The sequence below is a fragment of the Canis lupus genome, chromosome 31 (genome assembly GCF_011100685.1).
Source record: "Canis lupus familiaris isolate Mischka breed German Shepherd chromosome 31, alternate assembly UU_Cfam_GSD_1.0, whole genome shotgun sequence".
NCBI classification, from domain to species: domain Eukaryota; kingdom Metazoa; phylum Chordata; class Mammalia; order Carnivora; family Canidae; genus Canis; species Canis lupus.
Genome location: NC_049252.1, coordinates 22659591 through 22677312, shown reverse-complemented (window position 1 = coordinate 22677312; position 17722 = coordinate 22659591). Strand labels below are relative to the sequence as shown.

General features: G+C 36.1%; 2 long non-coding RNA genes and 1 pseudogene across 4 annotated transcripts in view; 1 reads left to right on the top strand and 2 right to left on the bottom strand.

Annotated features, from left to right (window-relative positions):
- Positions 1-246: 246 nt before the first annotated feature.
- Positions 247-1141, bottom strand: LOC100686075 (annotated as a pseudogene).
- A 4235-nt stretch (positions 1142-5376) lies between these two features.
- Positions 5377-17722, top strand: part of LOC102151271 — a 43334-nt gene continuing 30988 nt past the window's right edge. For all 3 annotated transcript variants that reach the window (XR_005382226.1, XR_005382224.1, XR_005382223.1), the window contains exons 1-2: positions 5377-7611; positions 9251-9449. This is a non-coding gene — a long non-coding RNA (uncharacterized LOC102151271). The remainder of the gene's footprint in view (positions 7612-9250; positions 9450-17722) is intronic.
- LOC111093488 overlaps positions 10254-17722 on the bottom strand; it is a 29439-nt gene continuing 21970 nt past the window's right edge. The window contains exons 2-3 of the long non-coding RNA XR_005382227.1: positions 12038-12112; positions 10254-10285 (exon numbers count right to left, since the gene is read on the bottom strand). This is a non-coding gene — a long non-coding RNA (uncharacterized LOC111093488). The remainder of the gene's footprint in view (positions 10286-12037; positions 12113-17722) is intronic.

Genomic DNA, 17722 nt, shown 5'->3' with positions numbered 1-17722 from the left:
GGAAGTATTAAAAACCATGTAGATTATATTAATATTATAGTGAAGCTCTTAAGTTATAAAATATTGGACTTAGGTGTGTGAGGTACTTCGAATATCAATTAGGAAATTCACCCTTAAAAACAAATATGCATTTTATTTTCTTCTAATGTTTTCCTATCCCTGACCTTTAGTTTAATTTTTCTTCTCAATATGTGAAATATAATTTAGAGATACAATGTGTCTGAAGAAAGCATAAGTCTTTAGTTTTCATAGTTTGCATTTTTTTTTAATATCTATATTTTCGGTTCTCTGGCGCAAGATATTCTGCACCTGGGTGCTTTCAGGCCTCGACCAAATAGCCTGAATAGTAGGGAATGAGAACTTTCCCTCTGTTAGATCTTCACAAAAGCTTTTGTTTTCACTGTATTCTTTGGAGTGTAGATTAGCATAATCATCCCTAATTTGGAAAAAGAGCCCAAGTGTATTAAGTAGTGGCTTCAGATCTTCTTTGTAATCAGAGAACAACTGCATGAGACCTACTGCTAATCCAAATAGTCCACCTGTCTTTTGCAGCACCATAGCTTTATATTCTTCTTCAGAGGGACAAGTGTAATTATCCCTCCAATAAATGTCTAGACCTTGTCCCTGATGGAGTTCCAAAAGCTGGAGGGTAAAAAGCTTCACTGCATCTGGGTGGTCAAGGGTTAAGACTTTCTGTAGGCCAAGAAGATATACATAATTGGCAGAATTGATGACAGATGGAATTCCATAGATGCTGTGTGCCACTGGAAAGCCACGTCGAAGTTTTGAGTTGTCTTCACTATCATCGATGAGCAAACTGGCATTATGCAACATTTCTGTCCCTTCAATGATAATCTGTGGCTTATCTTCTGGAACTTTTAGCCAATGATTAAATGCCTGTGAAAGTTTGGTCCTCACTTGTTTACCTGATAACTGAAGTAAATATTTATAGGGTTCTAGAAGAACTCTTTGGACTGTTTCTTGAGTCATCTCCATTGGTTTTAAATTTCAAAGCTGATGGTTCAACGGTGATATCACAACTTTTCACGTTGTCGGTCCGGGAGTAGTAGTACCCAGCATCAGCTTCCCACTTTATAGTTCTGACCAAGGCTCCGCCTGACGCCCACATGGGTCCCTCCCCTTGCTTCACCACAGAACTCTCCACCCTCCTCAGCCACCAGGGACACTGCATTACTCTATCCATAGTTTGCATTTATTAGGACTTCAGTAAAGGGGAATTTTATAGAGAATAGAATATATATGAGGAATTATCTTGTAAAAAATTACTAGGATTATTCTGGGTTGGCTAAGAGAGCAGAATATAGACTAAATAGAGAAATTTAGCGGCCAGTCCTGTGAAAAGGCTTGCCGACTAGAACTGTTTTGTGAAGTAGTGAGGTTCTGGAAATATTCCAGAAGAAGCCATGTGATCTTTGGTCAAAATGTGCAAGAGGCAATTTCTACAGTAATTTAACTTTTATTTTATTTTATTTTGTAATTTAACTTTTAAATGTTTCTTCAAACACTAGAATTCTTTCTTTTATAGCCTCTGCATTCACAATATTAAAATATTCTATTATATTGAGAATATTGATATACATTTAGAAACTGGTGTGTTCAGAGAGGTATGTTACTACTCAAGCCTTGATTATAATTATTTGATTCTGAATTTGATGTCTATAAAACCAAAATTCTATGAATCATGCTTCTAAAGGGGAAATTAGGTGAAATTATATTTGAAAATAAAAATCTGCAGCAATTTCAAATAGAACTATTGAAAATTTCAAATTTTAAGTCAAGATCACATAGTATGTAAATAAATAAAAGAAATTGAGGTGTGGCTCAATCAGTTTAGCATCTGCCTTCAGCTCAGGTCATGATCCCAGGGTCCTGGGATTGAGCTGCCACATAGGGCAGCATTGGGCTTCCTGCTCAGCAGGAAGCCTGCTTCTCCCTCTCCTTCTGCCTGCTGCTCTCCCTGCTTGTGCTCTCTTTCTCTCTTCCTCTCTCTATCAAACAAATAAAATCTTTAAAAAAAGAAGAAGAAGAAGAAGAAGAAGAAGAAGAAGAAGAAGAAGAAGAAGAAAGAAAGAAAGAAGAAAGAAAGAAAGAAAGAAAGAAAGAAAGAAAGAAAGAAAGAAAAGAAATTGAGGTGTTAAGTGGGTGAAGTCTAATTCCTTTAGAAATTTTATTTTGTGTTCCTACAAAACACAGAAGTTGAACTCCATCCAATTTTAAGCTTCCTATGGATTGAGAAAGAAATTCTAAATGTCAGTACTTATTGTTTTGCACATAAAATGGAATTTTGTAGCTATGTTTTCCTAAGAAAATGTTCATTGAGCCATAAAAAATTGAGTTACTCAGGTGTCTGAGTTGCCTGAGTGCCTATAGTTGCACACATAAATCACAAATCATCCAAGCGAATAAATTTTTCTCTTTTCATATGTATATTTTCTTCAAATGTAAGCTCATCGTTATCACTCTGACATCTAATAAGTCCTGGTAAACTAGAATGATCTGATTCCAGTTGGAATGGCTGCTAATTTTGCAATTAGGTGGTGGAAATCTCAAAGGCTGAAGAAATTCTCCAAATACAGTTATAAAACATGTGGTTCTTTAGAATTACGTATCAAATGTTGTAGAAGCTGAAGAAAAAAAATCTCTGTGTAGACAAAAGACAAAATTCCTAGGAAAGAAATCTGAATAGATACCTTAAGGCTTAGAGCAGCATGCTAACAAAGAGAGCAATGCATAGTTCTCCCAGGGAGCTTTCCAAACACCTCTCCCACTAACAGTTGTTTTCTGACAGAATTATTCTTTGAAATTATACCCTAAGTGTGTATCCAAATGGCTGTGATTGATGAGAAATTACCAAGCTTGTCACGTGGCTGAGATGTATGTGCTTTGCATTGAACTTTCCTAATATAGTTATGTCTAGAAAGCTTAATTTATTTATGTTTGCTTTTTGATTACTGAATTTGTTACCTGAATGTTGGTGGATAAACTGTTTTTCAGAATCCCTCTCTCAAGCAAAACTCCAAGTTCTAAGTTCTGAAGGTGGGATATAGACAGAAGTGGGGGACCAGCAGAGGAAGCAGTCACGGAAAGAATAGGGTTAAAAATCATCATCATAATTGCAAAGGGAAATGCTATGAGGAAAAGAGACAAGCTCGGGACACTTTCTTCTGACTTGTCTCCCTCCCACAGTTCCAATGTGGAAAAGCACATCTAATAATATTTTTTAGCAATAGGTCCAAGGAGAGAAGGACTTTGGAAAGAAAGAGAATTGGAAAGACACAAACCATCTTGAAGAGAAGAGAAAGGAGAAAAATAGAAGAGAATGATAAAAAGTATAACAAAATGATGGATGGGTTCAGAAAGCTCTAATTTTAATCTGGAGTTTCCTTTCTGGATTCTTGTTGGTGACGTAGGGAAGCTTGGGCAAGATTCGGAAGAGGTTTTGTATGCGGTAGGTCACGTCTCAAAGGGCTATTCATTCTGAGCTAATGAAGTTCATATGACATGGATTGTCTGGATTTCCACTGCAGTGACACCAGTTTTGGCTTGGTGGGAACGTCCAGTTCTTCCTGGTTTCTTCCTGTCTTCATCACTGCAGGATCTGTCCAGAATTGTAAGTGGCTCTGTGGCGTGATGCGGAGTCCATCAGTCCTCTGCTGGGAACAGGTGTTTCCAAAGATGTGTTCTCAATTCCATCACTTGCGATATTATCTCAGAGGCAGGATAGTGCAGTGGATGGGAGGAAAATATTTGGAGAAATAATGCTCATGTTCAAGTGAAATGGCTGCATTACATTGACTCTGTCTTAACATGGGCAGTATTACCCGACCTCCGTTCTCAGTTTCCTAATCTGTGCAAGGGAGACGATAAGAGTACTCCAAGGATGTATTATTTTTTTTCAAGGATGTATTAAATTTGTACATGCATGGGCATAATATGGTGTTTGGATTATAACATGTTTCACGGAAGTGTTAGTTAATGATCTTACTATCCTAAGGTAGAACAAAGACTTATCTCTCTCTGAAATCACATACATTCCTGGCTCCACGAGCCCTGCTGGTGTTCCATTATGTGCCCTGTAGAGTCTTTTCTAAACCCAGAGTCTGAAGCTCTGGGTCTCATATGTTTGATAGGGTAAGAAATTGATGGACTCCAAAATCAAAGTGCTTTCTTGAGGGTTACTGCTTCTGTTCTAGGAATCTGAGATAGGAGGAAGATTTGTCAAACAACAAACAAAACAAATACAGGTTCCAGATGCACTTTATTTTGCTCTCTTTCCAAAGGGACAGTTTAGTTTTTGAAAACACCTTTGTAAAATTTGATGGGCAGTGTTTCAGATTATGGCCAATTCACTCATAATTTTTTCTGGCTAAATCAAAATGTATTTCCCCCTGCTCAAGTTCCCACTAACCAACTTCTAGGATAAGACATGACAGACATAGTTAGGAAACAAAGAAATAAACCATAGCAGCATATCTCTATAATACTTTAGATAAAATTCCATCGAATAAAGTTAAATTCATCTCCAAGTTAGTGTGTATGTTCTTAATATTTATTAGAATATTTTTGAGAAAGTCTCCATGATTCATTTTGGAATCTTTTCTTAGGCATTTTCTGACAGGTCCAGTCTTCTTACAAACTGCCTTGAAAAGGAAGTTTTCTGAGTGGTGTTTTCTATAAATTCTCCTCAAAATTTTCCTACTGAGAAAATTCCCTAAGACAATGTTCCTATGAATAAAATCATACTCTGACTGCCAAGAATCATCATTTTGGAAAAATAAAATAAAATCTTAGCAACAATCTTCTTCTAAGTCTTAGAATCTAAAGGAACATTCCAGAATATAGTCAGTATAACATATTTAAGTGGCTTCATTGTAGTTATGGCACATGATTAAAGTATTAAATAATACTATTTGGAAGGTTATAAAGTCATTAAGGGGGTAATGTTTTTTCTAAGTTTAAAAATTTCCAAATATAATCTCTGTGTGTATATGTGTTCATGTGTTATTATCTGGTATATATATGAGTATAGTGACTATTTTAAATCATGTTTGGTTTCTTGAGTCAGACAGAACTGAATTCCAATCTGATCTTGCTACTTTTCAGTATGTTCTTGATTAAGCCACTAAAACTCTGTAACTCTTTGCTTTTTCATCTGCAAAGTGGTACCTCTGAGCAAAGTTGTTTGATTTATGGTTACGGTTATAGTAAAATATACGAAGTCCTCTATGTCATGCCTTTCCCATAAGAAGTACAAATGTGAGCTAGCCATTTATTTCTTACTAAATAATTTACCTCAAACAGAACCAGAATGCTCTTTTGAAAGATTTTAGCAAAGAATGTTGTGTAAAACAAATGTCATTTAGATGAGAAAAGTTTTATTTCATCCTTTAAATTTATTGAGGTCTTAACTGACAGACCAGTTTTGATTAAATACAAATAGCTTTTCAATGGTGTGTCTTTACTTTGGATGTTAAATTATACATTATATTATCTGTGGTGTTTGTGGATAGCATGAAAGCCTTTCTATCAAAAATTCATTGCAAAATGTTGATCTTTAAAAATATTATAAGCGTTTTTTTTCACTTAAAGGAATGGGGCTATATTCAAAATAATTCTATCAGGCATGAAATTGTTGAATTAGCTGTAAAAGGCAGGCCAGATGAATGCGGGAAGAAGGTGATCAGATTGAGCAGTTCATTAGCTCATGAGAAAGAGCAGTTAGTGTTGTCATGTCTGGGCCGAGACAGAGTTGGTCAGATTGTCCTGCCAAGGAAATGTCGTGGGGAGGAATTATATTGTCCGGGAAAGAGTCCTAAGAGGAATGTTCCTTTAAAGTCCATGCTAAAATCTGCTATTTTGGGTATTAAGACTGTACTCCACTAAAAAGAAACTGTTACAGCTGTGACATTTTACCAATAAAAGCCATAACATTCTCCTATGAGTGACATGCCCTGGTTTGATCATAGCTAGCCTGAAAATGTCAAGGGGAATGAGTGTTAGGCATCAATTATTTCTAATTTCCATGTAATTAGTCTCCCTAAACTTAGAATTTGGGATCTGAATTGGTCTGTCCTAGAATTTTCCCTAAAGTATTCTTCACCAGCTGCCCAAGAAGCCCTGGATAAGCGCTTGGAAAGTAATGGAGTTGGACTCCCAGATATGGGATTGGTCTGGGATTTGGCTGCTCTTTAGTGGACTGAGTCCAGAGAGTTTCAACCTCTTGGGTGTGACAGTGACTGCAGTTTGTCAGTGGATATAGACACTTTGAGTCTCTGGAGCTGAAGTTGATGGAGGTCCATTCTTGGATTGCCTAAGGAGTCATCTCTCAAATCCCTGAGAAGTTACAGCTGTTTCATTGCAAACTCACACACCAAGGGTGAAGGAGGAAATCAGAAAACCCCAATGGTTGGTCCAGTACATACAGCTCTGTGAGAGACACCAGATCTGAAGTTGAGAATTCGCTTTTGGAAAATGGCAAGAATCTTATCCGGTGGTGACTGGAAAGGAACTGGGATAGAAGCTCATTATGGAATGCATCATGCATCTGCTTGGATGGGAGGAGGGCAAGTCATAAGCTTTGCACAACTTTCTAAGACAAAAGATAGACGTTTGGGAAGTGTAGCAGATTGATTCCTTTCATGGTCATAATTAATGACTATCTAAGCCCATGTCAGTGAGATCTTGCAGTCACTCCATAAAGAGATGGAGTCTATATTCTCTTGTCTTGATGCTTTGAACTCATTTTGGTGAGTACACTGTCAAAAGTTGAATGTATGCCAATTCCTAGCCTAGTGTTCAAGAGGCCTTTCAAATTTCCACTTGCCTTCTTGGAACTTTAGCATTAACTGGGGAACAAGCCTGGGACAGTTTCCAGAAAAAAGTTAGCATAGCGGGTCTGAAGTTACTATCCTTGGAAAGACTTGCTTGCAAGATGGGCCCTAAACTGGCATCTGAAAACTTGGATTTCTCAAATATTCCTCCCACTGAAACTATTAAGAGTGGCTCACTGTGCTTAAAATATTTGTTTAAGCAATATGGTTTATGTTGAACTCCTGCTTTTGTTCTGAGAGTGTGGAATTTTGGTATGTGCCAGGTAGAGGGTACGTAATTACATGACCAGCCCCTACCACAAATCCTGGGCATTGAGTCTCCAGTGAAATTCCCTGGTAGACAACATTTCAGATGTGTTGTCACAGTTCATTGCTGGAGGAATTAAGCACAGTCCTATGTGATTCGACTAAGAGAGGACTCTGAAACTTGTACCTTGTCTCCTGAGGACTTTGCCTCACAGGCCTTTGCTTTTGCTGATTTTACTTTGTATCCTTTTGCATAATAAACCACAGCCACGAGTTTGACTATTTGCTGAGGCTTTTGTGAGTTCTCCTAGTGAATCACTGAATCTCTGGAGTCGTCTTGGGAATCCCTGGCATGGATAGACTGCTGAGGAATGAAAGACAACATGAATCAGAGAAAATTTTCCCACTTGAGGTTATCTTAAATCAGCTAACAGTCAGCTAACTGCCAGATGTGAGTGAGCCCCAGATGAGCATCCAGAGATGGGAGCAAGTTTGGATTATTTTCAGGGTTAAGGTAAGAGTTTACTGTTGAGACAAAATCAGAGAGGGAGACAAACCATAAGAGACTCTTAATCATAGGAAACAAACTGAGGGTCGCTGGAGGGGAGGGAGTGGGGGGACGGGATAACTGGATGATGAATGTTAAGGAGAGCATGTGATGTAATGAGCATTGGGTGTTATATAAGACTAATGAATCACTGAACTCTACTTCTGAAACCAGTAATACATTATATATCAATTAATTGAATTTAAGTAATTTTTTTTAAAAAAAGAGTTTAGTGTTGACCAGAAAACCCTAGGCAAGGTCAATAGACCTTACCAGCCAACCTGCAAATCTGTGAGAAATAATAAATTGTTTTTAGGACACTAGATTTTGTAGTAATTTGCTTTTCAGCAAAAACTGTTATATGAAGCCTATGAATTAAGTAAAAGATAACTGAAAGTTACCTTTAGAACAGAGATTAAAATTTGACTGGCAAGGGAGAGAGTAGAAGGGGTTCTCAGGCTGAAAAATTCAAATCCTTTGCACATTAGTCAGTATGTTGAGTGACTGAGATATTTCAAGCCAAAGAAATAGAATTGCTTTTCAATATCAGAAAAATGTGCTCTGCAACTTGACATGGCATATGTGGAATTACTTCCAGTCAGGGCATAGGTGTAAATAAGACCTTCCTTTGGCCAATTTTTAAATTTTAATGGTCATCAGTTTTGACTGAAACCTAACTCTAAGGATAGGCTGGGTGTTTCTTGGGTGGCTCTAATAGGCACTATCTTTGGCTCTGTTTTGTTGAGACATTATCAGATTAAAACATATCTAAACTATAGTCTCTTCATTTTGTACCAATGGATTTGTGTAGTGGGAAATACTTGATCCTAACACTTCAGTGATTTCTAACATTACCCTGAAGATAGAATGTGTGCATTCTTATGAAATTATTCTGCCAAAATTTAGAATAAATAAAAAGAATAGTAACATTCTCTCATTTGTTATTTTGAACCTGACCAAAAATGTGTATGATATAAATACATCATTTTTAAATTACTCTAAAATGGAAACAAAGTGGCTAATCACTGTCAATAAAGAGCACTTATGAAATATACTATGAACTGCAAAACAGTATCGCTACTGCAAATCAAAATGAGGAAAACAATATCAATTTTCCACAGAAGATACATTTGCTGTATATTGAAATCTGGGAAAAGCTATTAAATTCACAGTGTATCATAAATTTTATAAAAAGCACTCTTGACATTAAATTAATTAAGAAAAATAAATAGTAAACTTCCTGGATTCACCCAAATGTGCTTTCTCATAATTTAATTATTGCTTGTGGATTAATTATACTTAACTTCATTAATTTCAACAGTTCAATTTGACCTAGGCCATTAAACACATTTTTTCCCAACAAATATATAAGAAATGAATCAGCAACATTGAAAAACACATTGGTGAGTCTGTTCTGTTAGGGAGTACTTTTCAAATTAATGGAGCAGAAATAAATTACGATGGCCGTCAAATAGATAGGATATTCTATATTTTAATAGATGATATTTTCCCAGATCTGTATCACATAAACTGGATAAAACTCAACTAAGTTTTTTTTTGTTTTGTTTTTGTTGTTCATTTTAGTTTTTTTTTTTTTTTTTTTTAGGTTGATTATCTTATTCTCCTTTCCCCTGGCACACAACGGGTGCTTAGTTGGGCATTAAATATGTGGCTGATTGGCTTAGCTATTTAGTAATGTGTGCTAACATCAGTGCTGATTACCAGAATTTCTTTCTTCAAAATAAAATAGCCAGGAAGAATTGCTTCACAGAGCATCTTGAGGAATCATCACAGCAAAACTAGGGGTAAGAAAATAGTCCTCCTTCGGCTGAATCAGTCCAGTGCCATAACGTAGGTGAGAACAGGCAATATTAGGTAGATAGGCAGCACTTAATTAAGATAAAGTTCAGAATGAGCCTTAAGCTACTATTCCCCCAGGACCCCTGTTCCATCACCTCATGCAACTTAGGCACCCATACATGTGGGAAGGGAATGGAAATTGCAGAAAATGAATCAAAATGATGAAGATGAGGATGGTTACAATTAAATAAATGTGCACATTGGTAAACTGCTCCTGTCATTTGAATCAATACTTCCTTCTTGATCTCAGAGTGCTGCTATTCTTCATTATAGGACAATAATGTATAAGAATTAGGTAAGAAGAACTGATATATAATTATATGTCTTTTTGGAGGATCTTAAAAAGAAGACATTTGAATTTTTCACATAAATCAATACATATACAAAAATGTCTTAAAATGATTCAAATTTAGTGAAAGAAGTACATGATTACATAGCTCTTTTATAAAATATGAAAAATCTGGAGGGTGTTTAAGATATAATAACATTATTACATATTAATTTGAGCTTATTCTTCAAGAAAAAAATCGTAATTACTATCATATGAATTTGTAACCATAAAATGTTATATCACAAGTTTTTATTCATTAGCCCAGGTTAAATACATAATTTGAACAAATTGAAGAGGAATTATAGGGTCCCTGGGTGGCCCAATGGGTAAAGCTTCCAACTCTTGATTTTGGCTCTTGTCATGATCTCAGGATCCTGGCATCAAGCCCCAGTGCAGGCTCTGCACTTGGGAGTGGAGTCTGCTTGTCCCTCTCACTCTGCTTTCCTCTCCCTGGAATAAAAAATAAAATCTTAAAAAAAAAAAAAAAAAACAACAGGAATTACAAGGAGGGTAGAGGGGTTTGAGGAGCACTCTTGGCTCACTGTCTTTTGATTTTCTATCTCTCTATGTAAGTGACTCAATTGTAAATGAAAGACAAATTACTCTTGAACATAGAATCGTGATTTTTTTTTTTTTTTTGTTTTGGTTGTTAATTCCCTAGTTAGGTACTGGGGAGAAGGCCCAGTCTAAAAATTTAATCTTGCTCAAGGTAAATGTGATGGTTAATTTTATGTGTCAATCTAGATGGTGTTTTGGATGAGCTTAACATTTTAATTGATAAACTTTGAAAAAGCAGATTGCTTTCCACAAGGTGAGTGGGCTTATCTAATTAATTGAAGGCCTGAATAGAACAAAAAGACCAGCCTCTATGAGCCAGAGGCATATTCTCTAGCAGACTGCTTTTGGGCTTTATCTTCACCATTGGCTTTCTGGGGTCTTTAGCCTGCTGACCCACACTACAGATTGGGGTTTGCTAGCCTTCATAATTGTGGAAGACAGTTTCTTGTAATAAATTTCCTTTTACTTACATACATCTGATTGGCTCTGTTTCTATGGAGAACCCTAACTAATATAAACTTTGGTACTGAGGGGTTCTAGAAAGACTTAAACATCAAGAATGGAGAAACCTGACCAATACAGTAGTAAATATAAATGGAATTTTGAAAGCTTGAGCCAATTAACTAAAAGATGCAATTAACTAAAAGATGGCCTTGAAAATTTGGAAGGTCTGCAACAGACTTCATGGATGTCACAAAGTAGGTCCCAGGCTTACGCTGAAGACATAAATAGGAACAATTAAGCTGACACTGCTCCACATAATGGGACGTTTAATGTCAGAAGGCCTGGCGTGTTGAGTCTATTATTATGAGTCCTTGTTAACAAGGGCCACTGGCTGTCCCCATAGGTAAGCATAAGGCCAATCTACCCTTTATCTCCATATCTTTCTAAAACTAAAGAAATGAGTCAAGTGCAGCATGGATCTTCAGCCATTTTCACCAAAACCTTTTTAAATGAGCTTGGAAGTCTACATATTATCCCTACTTAATCTCTCATCTTAAATTACCCCAGTCCTGCCACCTGGGTGGCTCAGTCAGTTAAGCATCCAACTCTTGATTTCAGCTCAGGTTATGATCTCAGGGTAGTGAGATGGAACACGCCAAAGGGCTCCACAGTGGGCTCCATGCTGAGTGTGGAACCTAGCTGGGATTCTTCCTCTCTCCTTCTGCCCCTTCACTCTTGCTTAAGTGTACAGACTCTACATAAATAATGAAAATTGAATTACTCCTGTTGTTCTGTCCATTTTTGCTCACCAGGAAAACCCATATAATCCAAATAATTAAGTTTAGCAAAATTAAAATGCTCACAATGTAAATTTGAACCACTTTCTATGATTACATTCCTGCAAAAAATTAAAATCCCATTAACAAATTCTCCCTTTCCCTTGAAAAAGTTAAAGACCCATGACACTAGGCAGCTGGTAGCATTGGTAGGGGCATAGTTTGTGACTCTCCAGGAATCTCCATGTAAAACTAAACAGAGAGACTAGATTGCATCTAAAATCCCATGTACAACCCTTTCAAAAAATATTAAGATAACCCTAAAATTTAAGCAAGTGAAAACAAATCTTTCACGTGAACGTGACTTCAGGGTTTCAGCATTTGTGTAGAAAGAAGAAGAGGTAAGAGATAGTGTCTACTTTACCTGAGAAGAGAAAAATGTGAAAATAGCCAGTAAGCATTTACAGAAAGGCAGGGAGGGTCCATTTGCAAACAAAAGCTGAAATCAGAAAGGATTTTTGTTAGTTGGAATAGCTTTGAGTACTAGGAGTCCACCATACAAAGATGAAGGATCTGCCCCCATGTGGCCCCTGAGAACTGTTTTGGTTTCATTTTTTAAGATTTTATTTATTTATTTTTGAGAGAGAGCAAGAGAGCAGGAGCACAGGAGTAGGGAGGAGGGGGAGGGGCAGAGGGAGAAGGAGACTTCCCACTGAACTGGGAGCCCAACAGGGCGCTAGATCCCAGGACCCCAGGATCGCGACCTGAGTCCAAGGTAGCCACTTAACCGAATGAGCCACCGTCGGTTGTTTTTTTTTTTTTTTATGAAAATTAATTGAGATATTTAATAGTGAAAACCATAATTTCATCTGAATATAAATGTATGCACATGTTTCCAATGAGTTATCTATCAGTTATCACAAACAGCAACAAGGACCTTAGAGCTATGTTAGAAAAATGTATAGCTGGGTTTTAACTCTACAATCTCACTTGCTCTGAAGAGAACACCATCCATTTCAAATTAGTGTCACAAACTCCAAGGCACCTTTTGAAACACACCAACCGAGGGCCCCCTTCCAGGCCAGGGTCCTGCATTGAAGACAAACTGATGGAAGCGGAATCAAAATTGAGTGGCACATTGAGAATGCGGGAGTTACAAGGCCCAGATCAAAGCAGGAAGGAGACAAAAACAAGAATCTGCATAAAGCAAGTGGCTGTATAATTAAATGAAGAAGCTTGGGAGGTTAGAAAGCTCCCTGAAACCCTGCCTCCTGTAAAAAGTTCAGAAAAATTAATTTCACATAAAAATGAGTAACAGAAAGTGATTTTGAAGTCAAATCCCATACAAAGATATTTTGAGAAAATGAGGGGGCGGGCACTAAGGACGCTGACATCCTTGAGCAAACACTATGAAATATATGTGAGACATACATCCCCCAAGCTGATCAAAACCATAACTTATTCATTCAAAATAAGCCAGAAAACTTAAAGAAAATGATACAAGTTTGAAGGATGATGTAAATCAGAACTCAGGAAAATATTAGAAATAAAAGAAAAAATATTTCAGCATTCAAGGCAAAGTTTGAAGAACTTTGAAGGAATATAAGAACAAACTTAACAGTTAATGACTTAAGAGAGTGCAAAAAATTTAAAATCAAAAATAAAGAAATAGGTAAAAAGAATTTGAAAGAAAGTGACAAACATTGAACCTAGACAAAGATTGTAATATGGATAACCTTAGTTTCGGAAGAAGAACCAAACTATGTTTGTACACATAGTTATAAACATAGATATGATGAAAATAGTTTTTACTTTGATGTTTTCATTCCTTAACTATTAACATCATTAATTTAATTTTATCACCAATGTATTTGCTAAATTTTATCATCAATTTGATAATTTTTTGACAGTCCACTTGGGCATTCTAAATCAACAGCCTTGAGAAGTGCTAATACGGACAACTTTATGTTTTCATTGCTAATACTTATGACTTTTATTACACATACATTTTTCTGGGTTTATAACTGGTATTAATACATTACAGTTTTAAATGGATAAGGCTGTAGTGGGTTTTTTTCAAATTAAAAAAAATGCTTTTAATATTTCATGGTTAATGTTTGTAATATTTTAGATGCTCTTTAAAAAGTTAAATAAATTCTCTTCTACCCATGTTTATTATTATTGTACTTTTATCATAAATGAATGTTAAATTATTAAAAACTTTTTTCTGTATCTATGGAAGCATCACATACTTTTCCTTCGTTAATCTGCTAATAAGGTAAAATACACAATTTAATTTTCTGATGGTAAACCAATCCTGAATTTCTAGGTTACACCCAACATTGTTATGTTTTCCTTGTTTATTTTACTAGTTTGGTTGACTAACTTTCTGTTTAGGATTTTTGCTTTGATCATCATGAGTAAACTGGCCTATAATTTAATTTTCTTACATGATTCTTTTCTGATTTTACTACTGAGGTGATGCCAGGTCCAAAAAATAAATTGAAGAGATTTCCTGATAGTTCCTTTGAGATATTAACCTTTGAGATATTACCCCCAGTTGAGAACCATTGAGTTAGATAAAGAACAGAAGATTAAACCAAAAGAAAGTAGAAATATGATATAACAACAAAAATAGGAGCAAGATTAGAGTAAAATGTAATGCATAAAAATGATAAAATTCAGAAGATTTTCAAAAACTTTTGAAAAACAAAAGTTTTTGAAAATACTAATAAAACTAGTATGGCCAGTTTGGTCAAGAAAATATAGAAAATATGCCAAAAAAAAAAAAAAACCCAGTATGTGAAATCAAAGAAATATACATAAGTATATACTCAGCAGAGACTAATATAATCAAAAAAATATTTTGTGAATAATTTTATGTTAATAAATTTGACCAATATGACACATTTATACCACTGATCACTTTGTCTTCCTAGAACCTTTTATCACTTGAAATCTAGAATTTTTCTTTCTTTTTTTCTTCTCCACCTAATTCAGTGATCATTCATTCTTAGCTTCCTTTGTAAGAGTCTCTGAATTTTCCAAGACTAGGGCCCCTAATTTATCTTGAAATCCCAGAAGGATTTATCTAATCCAAACACTTTTCAGTTTAATTTTTCTACAATTGATTCATGCTCCAAGTCCTAACTAATATATTCATTTGCCTACTTAATACATCCACTTGTGTACCTAATAAGCAGTTCAGAAAACCCAAATGCCTTATCTTCTGATTGAAAGCTGTTTCTTCCAGTCTTCCATATGTCTGGCTAGGGCAGTCCGATTTGTCCAATTTCCTGGGCCAAGTGCATTACAGTCACTTTTGACTCCTTCATTTCTTTCACTTTCTACATCTAATCCCTCAACAGATCCTTGGACAGTATCCAGAATCTAACCATTTCTCATTATCTCCTCTGCTACTAACCTGGTCTAACCCACCATCAATTCTCACCTGCAACACTATGACGGTCCCCTAAGAGATATTTTTCATCTTCCTGTCATCAATCTGCTGCACATGATCTAAAGTAATATTTAAAAAGAAAATGTCAGATCAGCTCACTTATCTCCTCAAAATCTTCCATTGGTTCCTCCCTTAAAAAAAAATACAGAATAAAAGCCAACTCCTCGTAAGGAACAACAAGGCTCTGCCTAATTTGTTCCCTGATACTTCTCTAATTTCATATCCTACCAGGGTTCTGCTCGTTCATTTTGCTTTAGCTACATTGGCATCTTTATGTATCTTCAGGGATATCAAATATGCTGTAACTTCTGTACCTTATATTTCTGCTCTCTTAAATACTATCACAGAGTTCTTTGCAATACATTTTATCAGAAAGGTCTTCTTCAACAATCTGCCCAAAATAGCAACTCCTTATCACACTGTCTCATATCTTAGCACTTGCCACCACTGACATTACACATGGCAAACACATACACACACACACACAACACGCACAGTCTATATTTCCCTATTAAAATACGCAGGCATAATTTGAAGATATTGTGAGTTTTGTTCCAACTCACTTCAATAAAGCAAGTCAAAAATTGTTTTGGTTTCCCAGTGCATATAAAAGTTATGTTTACATTACACTGTAGTCTATTAGGTATGCAACAGTAATATGCCAAAAATGTACATTCCTTAATTTAAGAATACTTAATTACTAAAAAATGCTAACCATCATGTGAGCATCCAGTGAGCCATAATCTTTTTACTAGTGGATGATCTTGCTGCCATATTGATGGCTGCTGATTGATGAGAGTGGTGGTTGCAAAGGTTGGAGAGGCTGTGGCAACTTCTTAAGATAAGACAACAATAGGGGCACCTGGGTAGTGCAGTCACTTAAGCATCCAACTCGTGGTTTCAGCTCAGGTCATGATCAAGGTCCTGGGATCAAGCCCTGTGAGTCTCTGAGCTTACCATGGAGTCTGCTTGGGGTTCTCTCTCCCTTTCCCTCTGCCCCTCCCACTCATTCTCTTTCTCTCTCTTTCCAATAAATAAATAAATCTAAAAAAAGTACAACAATAGAGTTTGCCACATGGATTGACTCTTTTTTCATGAACAATTTCTCTGTAGCATGCGATGGCATTTGATAGCATTTTATCCACAAAACTTCTTTAAAAATTGGAGCAAATTCTCTCAAAACTTGCTGCTGTTTTATCACCTCTGTTCATGTAGTATTCTAAATCCTTAGTTGTCATTTCAACAATCCTCAGAGTAGCTTCAGGATATAGGAGTAGATTCCATCTCAAGAGAACACTTTCTTTGCTCATCCTTAAGAAGCAACTGCTCATCTATTCAAGTTTTATCATGATATGGGAGCAATTCAGTCCCATCTTTAGGATCCATTTCTAAATCTAGTTCTCTTGCTATTTCCACTATGTCTGGAGTTACTTCCTCCACTAATCTTGAACCCCTCAAAGTCACCCATGAGGGTTGGAATCAACTTCTTTCAAAATCTTGTTAATGTTGGTACTTTGATCTCTTCTCATGAATCACAAATGTTCTTTCCTGGTGGATTCTTTCAAGAAGGTTTTCAATTTACTTTGCCCAGCTCCATCAAAGGAATCACCATCTATGGCAGCAATAGCCTTATGAAAAGTATTTCTTAAATAATGAGACTTGAAGATCATAATTACTCCCTGATTCACGGGCTGCAGAATGTATGTCATATTAACAGGTATAAAAATAGCCTTGATCTCATTGTACATCTTCATCTGAGCTCTTGGATAAACAGGTGCATTGTCAATGAGCAGTATTAAAAGTAATCTTTTTTGCTTTTTAAAATATTTTATCTATCTATCTATCTATCTATCTATCATCTATCTATCTATCTATCTATCTATCTATCTATCTATTTATAGAGCATGAGCAGGGGGAGGGGCAAAAGGAGAGGGAGAGAGAGAATCTCCAGCAAACTCTGTGCTGAGTACAGAGACTGACACAGGGCTTGATCCAAAGACCTGAGATCAAGACCTGAGCTGAAATCAGGAGTCAGACACTTAACCAACTGAGCCACTCAGGTACCCCAAAAGTAATCTTTTTTTCGAAGTAATAGATCTCAATAGTGGGCTTAAAATACTCAGTAAACTCAGTTATAAACAAATATTCTATCAACCAGGTTTTGTTGTTCCATTTAGAGGCCATAGGCAGAGTAGATTTTGCATAATTCTTAAGGATCCTAGCATTTTTGGAATGGTCAATGAGCACTGGATTCAACTTAGAGTCACCAGCTGCATGAGCTCCTAGTTAAGAGTCATCCTGTCCTTTGAATCTTTGGAACCAGGTGTTCATTTCTCCTTTCTAGCTATGAAAGTCCTAGATGGCATCTTCTTCTAATAGAAGATGGTTTCATCTACATTGAAAGTCTGTTATTGTTGGTATAACCACATTAATTAATTATCTTAGCAAGATCTTCTGGATAATTTGCTATAGCTTCTACAACAGCAGTTACTGCTTAACCTTATACTTTTATGTTGTTGAGATGCTTTCTTTCCTTAAATCTCATGAAACAACCTCTGCTAGCTTCAAACTTTTCTTCTGCAACTCCTCTCCTCTTTTTTTTTTTTTTTTTTTTTAGATTTCATTTATTTATTCATGACAGACAGAGAG